This window comes from Castor canadensis, chromosome 7 (genome assembly GCF_047511655.1).
Source record: "Castor canadensis chromosome 7, mCasCan1.hap1v2, whole genome shotgun sequence".
Taxonomy (NCBI): domain Eukaryota; kingdom Metazoa; phylum Chordata; class Mammalia; order Rodentia; family Castoridae; genus Castor; species Castor canadensis.
This window is the reverse complement of record NC_133392.1, coordinates 150855996-150861995: the sequence shown is the minus strand read 5'-3', so window position 1 is coordinate 150861995 and position 6000 is coordinate 150855996.

Here is a 6000-nt window from a genome sequence, read left to right as displayed (position 1 = left end):
GACTGGAGCAGGTCTGGCTCTGCCCCTCACTAGCTAGGCCCTCTCTGGGCCTCTGTTTCTTTTTCTGAAAAGGAGATACTAGCAGTCACCGTATTACACGGAGATGACTGGTTTCTGTGATTATGGAAAAGAGTAAGATGGTAGGAAAGTGCTCTGTGCACCACGGCCTGGCACAGCCACGTCCTCCGGGCTCACAGTTCTTCTCCAGGCATAGGGACAGGTATTGAAGTTTTTGTCAAAGGGGCTTCTGACTGTCTGGGCTATTTTATAATGCACTTTAAAGCCTCTGCTATGTGAGAGTTGGCCTGGCTGTGGTCAGGGCACTCAGAGACTGTGAGCTGCATGAACGATTTTTGGGCTTTGTCTCAAGATCACAGGAAGCCAGGAGACTCTGGATGTGATAATGGCAGGATGTGCGCTTTAGGGGAATCACTCCGGTTGATTTGGGGAGCTGAATATGCCAGGAATTCTGGCAGGAGTTCAGGGTGGCCTGGTGATGGGGTCCTGGGCTCTACCCACCCCACCTGCACCAAAGGGACCCACCGGCCTGCCCTCAGCAGCATGCTCCATGCTTGGGTGTCACCTTACTCCCTCATGGCCCCCTTTCCCCAGTGAAGCCCACCCTCTCTTTCCACTCCCTTGGAAGGGGTCTCTGGCTAGCTGGCAAGGGAGGGGCTGTAAGATGGGGACATTCATTTCCCTCCGGTCTCAGCCCTCCATTCTACAGGACATTTCACTCGGAGGGAGAGAGGGTGTGGCATTGCTCTAATACCACGTGTGCTCAGCACAAGGAACGTCTCAGTTCTGTGCTTTGCCTGGCCTGGAACTCCACTGGGAGGGGGTTGAGATCTATCTATCTATCTATCTATCTATCTATCTATCTATCTATCCGTCTGTCTGTCTGTCATCTATCATCCATCTATCCATCATCTATCTTTATCTATCCTTCTATCTATTATCTATCTATCTATTATCTATCTAAAGGAATTGGCTCACATGATCATGGGGTTGACAAGTCTGAAAGTTGTGGGAGCAGTTGGACAGGCTGGGGAGAAATTCAGATAGAGTGGATGTTGTAGTCCCGAGTCTGAGATCCACAGGCTGCAAACTCAGACAGGGTTTCTGTGCTGCATTCAAGGCTGAATTACATCTTCTTCAGGAGACCATGGTCCTTGCTCTTAAGATCTGTAGCTGATTATGTGAGACCCACTCACATTTTGGAAGGCAACGTGCATCACTTGAAGTCTAGTGATTAAATGATCACATCTAAAAAAATACCTTCATAGCTACATTTTTTTTGTGAGATTGGGATTTGAACTCAGGGCTTCATGCTTACAAAGCAGGCACTCTACTGCTTGAACTATATCTCCAGTCCATTTTTGCTCTGATTACTTTGAAGATGGGGTCTTGAGAAGTATTTGCTCAGGTTGGCCTCAAACTGTGATCCTCCCAATCTCAGCCTCCCAAGTAGCTAGGATTACAGGTGTGTCACTGGTGCCTGGCCACAGCTACATGTTGATTTGTTTGACTAGAACAGTGGGCACTGTAGCCTAGCCAACTTGGCACATAAAATTAACCATCACTGTGCTGAAAAGTAGATTAAAGTTTTTGATGCATTAGGTCACCATCTATGGAGCACTTACTTCCTGCAGGGACCCCGTTAAGCAGGCAGCATGAGCAATGGTAAATTGTGCTTCAATGTCACTGGGTGTAGGAAGTTTACAGATGCATTCTCATTATTATGGAGTCATCTTACTACACTCAGTCTATTCCTGAGAGAAATGCCTGCGCAGCACACGACTGCACTGTTCCCCTGAGTCCCTGCTACAACCCCAAGCAAGGTGCTTTTATTACCTCATTTTGTATTTCACAAATGACTTGCCTCACCAATGTCTGATCCCTAGTCAGTGAAGTGGAGCTGGAGCAGTGAATCCTGGATAGAAGGGAATGGGCTGGATGCTGAAGGGCTGACAGGGAGTGAGTTTGCCCCACGTGGGAGCCTCTGCCGCACGGGGCTACGGGGTTCTTGCAATGTGGCTAGTCTGACCTGAAATGCTTTGTAGGTGTAAAATACACACAGATTTCAAAGAGTTAGTAGGAAAGAGGGAAGATGATTTTATGTGTTTATTTTTTGTGGGAGTGGGGTTTGAACTTAGGGCTTCATGCTTGCAAAGCAGGTGTTCTATGGCTTGAGTCATACCTGCAGCCCATTTTGCTCTGATTATTTTGGAGATGGGGGTCTTGTGAACTATTTGCCTGGACAGGCCTCAAACCACAGTCCTCCTGATGTCAGCCTCCTGAGTAGCTAGGATTACAGGCTTGAGCCGGCTTATTTTTAAATTATTATTATTATTATTTTTTTCAGTGCTGGGGATAGAACTCAGCATTGTGCATGGTAGGCAAGCATTCTACCACTGAGCTATGTCCTTGGCCCAAGAAGGTCATTTTTTTGTGTGTGTGAGTGATACTGGGGCTTGAACTCAGGGCCTTAACCTTGAGCCACTCCACCAGATTTATTTTTTTGAAGGGTTTTTTGAGAGAAGGTCTCGTGAACTACTTGCCTGGGCTGGCTTTGAACCACTCTCCTGATCTCTGTCTCCTGAGTAGCTAGGATTATAGGTGTGAGCCACCAGCACCCGGCTATAATTTTTTTGTCAGCTCTGGAGCTTGAACTCAGGGCTTCATGTTTGCTAGGCAGGTGCTCTACCACTTGAGCAACTCTACTGGCCTCCAAGAGAGTAATTATTTTTTATTCATAAGTGCATAAAATGCTTGGGTCATTTCGCCCCCCTTCCCCCACCCCCTCCCTTACCTCCCACCCCCTCCCTCTCCCCCCACCCCCTTGATACCTGACAGAAACTATCTTGCCCTTATCTCTAATTTTGTTGAAGAGAGTATAAGCCATAATAGGAAGGAACAAGGGTTTTTGCTGGTTGAGATAAGGATAGCTATACAGGGAGTTGACTCACATTGATTTCCTGTGCATGGGTGTTACCTTCTAGGTTAATTCTTCTTGATCTAACCTTTTCTCTAGTTCCTGGTCCCCTTTTCCTATTGGCCTCAGTTGCTTTAAAGTATCTGCTTTAGTTTCTCTGCATTGAGGGCAACAAATGCTATCTAGTTTTTTGGGTGTCTTACCTATCCTCACCCCTCCCTTGTGTGCTCTCGCTTTATCTTGTGATCGAAGTCCAATCCCCTTGTTGTGTTTGCTCTTGATCTAATGTCCACATATGAGGGAGAACATACGATTTTTGGTCTTTTGGGCCAGGCTAACCTCACTCAGAATGATGTTCTCCAATTCCATCCATTTACCAGCGAATGATAACATTTCGTTCTTCTTCATGGCTGCATAAAATTCCATTGTGTATAGATACCACATTTTCTTGATCCATTCGTCAGTGGTGGGGCATCTTGGCTGTTTCCATAACTTGGCTATTGTGAATAGTGCCGCAATAAACATGGGTGTGCAGGTGCCTCTGGAGTAACCTGTGTCACAGTCTTTTGGGTATATTCCCAAAAGTGGTATTGCTGGATCAAATGGTAGATCAATGTCTAGCTTTTTAAGTAGCCTCCAAATTTTTTTCCAGAGTGGTTGTACTAGTCTACATTCCCACCAACCGTGTAAGAGGGTTCCTTTTTCCCCGCATCCTCGCCAACACCTGTTGTTAGTGGTGTTGCTGATGATGGCTATTCTAACAGGGGTGAGGTGGAATCTCAGTGTGGTATTAATTTGCATTTCCTTTATTGCTAGAGATGGTGAGCATTTTTTCATGTGTTTTTTTGGCCATTTGAATTTCTTCTTTTGAGAAAGTTCTGTTTAGTTCCCTTGCCCATTTCTTTATTGGTTCATTAGTTTTGGGAGAATTTAGTTTTTTAAGTTCCCCATATATTCTGGTTATCAGTCCTTTGTCTGATGTGTAGCTGGCAAATATTTTCTCCCACTCTGTGGGTGGTCTCTTCAGTTTAGAGACCATTTCTTTTGTTGAGCAGAAGCTTTTTAGTTTTATGAAGTCCCATTTATCTATGCTATCTCTTAGTTGCTGAGCTGCTGGGGTTCCATTGAGAAAGTTCTTACCTACACCTACTAACTCCAGAGTATTTCCTACTCTTTCCTGTATCAACTTTAGAGTTTGTGGTCTGATATTAAGATCCTTGATCCATTTTGAGTTAATATTGGTATAGGGTGATATACATGGATCTAGTTTCAGTTTTTTGCAGACTGCTAACCAGTTTTCCCAGCAATTTTTGTTGAAGAGGCTGCTTTTCCTCCATCATATATTTTTAGCTCCTTTGTCAAAGACAAGTTGGTTATAGTTGTGTGGCTTCATATCTGAGTCCTCTATTCTGTTTCCCTGGTCTTCATGTCTGTTTTTGTGCCAGTACCATGCTGTTTTTATCGTTATTCCTTTGTAGTATAGTTTGAAGTCAGGTATTGTGATACCTCCAGCATTGTTCTTTTGACTGAGTATTGCCTTGGCTATTTGTGGCCTCTTGTGTTTCCATATAAATTTCACAGTAGATTTTTCAATTTCTTTAATGAATGTCATTGGAATTTTGATGGGAATTGCATTAAACATGTAGATTACTTTTGGGAGTATCGACATTTTTACTATGTTGATTCTACCAATCCATGAGCATGGGAGATCTCTCCACTTTCTATAGTCTTCCTCAATCTCTTTCTTCAGAAGTTTATAGTTTTCCTTGTAGAAGTCGTTCACATCCTTTGTTAGGTTTACACCTAGGTTTTGATTTTTTTTGAGGCTATTGTAAATGGAATTGTTCTCATACATTCTTTTTCAGTTTGCTCATTGTTAGTGTCTAGAAATGCTAATGATTTTTCTATGTTGATTTTATATCCTGCTACCTTGCTATAGCTATTGATGGTGTCTAGGAGCTTTTGAGTAGAGTTTTTTGGGTCTTTAAGGTATAGGATCATATCATCTGCAAATAGGGATATTTTGACGGTTTCTTTACCTATTTGCATTCATTTTATTCCTTCTTCTTGCCTAATTGCTCTGGCTAGGAATTCCAGTACTATGTTGAATAGGAGTGGAGATAGTGGGCATCCTTGTCTGGTTCCTGATTTTAGAGGGAATGGTTTCAGTTTTTCTCCATTAAGTATAATGCTGGCTGTAGGTTTGTCATATATAGCTTTTATAATGTTGAGGTACTTTCCTTCTATTCCTAGTTTTCGTAGAGCTTTTATCATGAAATGGTGTTGGATCTTATCAAAGGCTTTTTCTGCATCTATTGAGATGATCAAGTGGTTTTTGTCTCTGCTTCTGTTAATGTGGTTTATTACGTTTATTGATTTTCATATGTTGAACCACCCCTGCATTCCTGGGATGAAGCCTACTTGGTCGTGGTGAATAATCTTTTTGATGTGTTGTTGAATTCGGTTTGCCATTATTTTGTTGAGGATTTTTGCATCAGTGTTCATTAAGGAGATTGGCTTATAGTTCTCCTTTTTGGAGGTGTCTTTGCCTGGTTTTGGGAGAAGTGTAATACTGGCTTCATAAAATGCATTAGGCAGTTTTCCTTCCCTTTCTATTTCGTGGAACAGTTTAAGGAGGGTTGGTATCAGTTCTTCTTTAAAGGTCTGATAGAATTCAGCAGAGAATCCATCAGGTCCTGGACTTTTCTTTTTGGGGAGATTCTTGATTGCTGCTTCAATTTCATTTTGTGTTATAGATCTATTCAGGTGATTAATATCCTCTTGGTTCAGTTTTGGATGATCATATATATCTAGAAATCTGTCCACTTCTTTAAGATTTTCAAATTTATTTGAATATAGGTTCTCAAAGTAGTCTCTGATGATTTCCTGGACTTCGATGGTGTTTGTTGTTATCTCCCATTTTGCATTCCTGATTCTACTAATTTGGGTTTTTTTCTTTCCTCATTTTAGTCAGGTTTGCCAGGGGTCTGTTGATCTTGTTTATTTTTTCAAAGAACCAACTTTTTGTTTCATTAATTCTTTGTATGGTTTTTTTGGTTTCTATT